Below are 1,208 nucleotides of genomic sequence, written 5' to 3' on the forward strand. Positions count from 1 at the left end.
GTATGATATAAGAATGAAGATGCCTTATAGCTTTTATACCATGCCTTTCGTCCCCCTTCCTTCTCCAACAATGCTGTAATCAAGCCAGTGTCTGACTTTTTCCACTGGTAGAACAGGTGCCATGTCGAGTGAAACAGTTTAGAAGCCTATTGAGGACAATAATCTTAGTCAGACCCACTGTGAGCAAAGCAATGAAAAACAGACTGAATATGAAGAAGCTCGCCATTTATTTATCTACACAGATTGTGGTGTACCTTTCCTCTTTGATCAATGTAATTGCCACATAAGTGGGCTGTCTTCTCTTGTTTAGGATTCTGAGCCCTCTCAGACAACATTCAGAGTATGGGACTTCCTTGCTGTCATCAATAAAATGAGGCATTAGGATTTGATCAAGGCCAAATTTTAGGGAAAAAAACACTGGAAAAGGGGACTTATGCTTAAGCATATTTTGTCCCAATACTGCTGACTCAATAAATCACAGCATCTCACATGAAAATGCCTCATACTGAATCAGACCCTTGGTCTATCAAAGTCAGGACTGGCTATTCAGACTGGTAGCAGCTCTCCAGGGTCTCGGGTAGAGGTCTTTCACATCACCTACTTGCCTAGTCCCTTTAACCGGAGATGCCAGGGATTGAACCTGGGACCTTCTGCGTGACAAGCGGATGCTCTACCACTGAGCCACAGCCCCTCCCCTCTTCTACCAGCATTCTGATAAAAAGACTGAAACAGACAACTGCAGACGTACCCTCCCTCCATCTTGATCATGCAATGCAGTACTGCCCTGGAAACATTGTACAGTACTGATTCTGAACCTCAAGTGGGTTTCTGCTACTGAAGAGTTATAAAGCCAGCCCAACCAGGCAGGTCCATGAACACCTCATGGCTGTTCATCAGGGTGTATGGGCAGGGAACAGTGAGCTACGTGCCTCCGAGCCCAATCAAGATGCACAAAAATTGGTTTGAAAGAGTCACAGAAGAATTCATACCTCCTGTAATAGTTTTCTGTGCCTATTTATAAAGACAACGGCCAGGAAAAGCAGCGTGATATCGTGGTTAAGAGTGGTGGACTCTAATCTGGAGAACTGGGTTTGATTCCCCACTCCTCCACATGAGCAGCGGACTCTAATCTGGTGAACCAGATTTGTTTCCCCACTCCCACACATGAAGCCAACTGGGTGTTCTTGGGCTAGTCACAGCTCTCTCAG

General features: G+C 45.4%; 1 non-coding gene across 1 annotated transcript; it reads right to left on the bottom strand.

Annotated features, from left to right (window-relative positions):
* Positions 1-619: 619 nt before the first annotated feature.
* On the bottom strand, positions 620-691 carry TRNAD-GUC (transfer RNA aspartic acid (anticodon GUC)). Its single transcript has one exon. It is a non-coding gene; the product is annotated as a tRNA-Asp (tRNA).
* Positions 692-1,208: the final 517 nt, after the last annotated feature.

The sequence above is a fragment of the Euleptes europaea genome, chromosome 1, assembly GCF_029931775.1.
Source record: "Euleptes europaea isolate rEulEur1 chromosome 1, rEulEur1.hap1, whole genome shotgun sequence".
In the NCBI taxonomy this organism is placed as follows: domain Eukaryota; kingdom Metazoa; phylum Chordata; class Lepidosauria; order Squamata; family Sphaerodactylidae; genus Euleptes; species Euleptes europaea.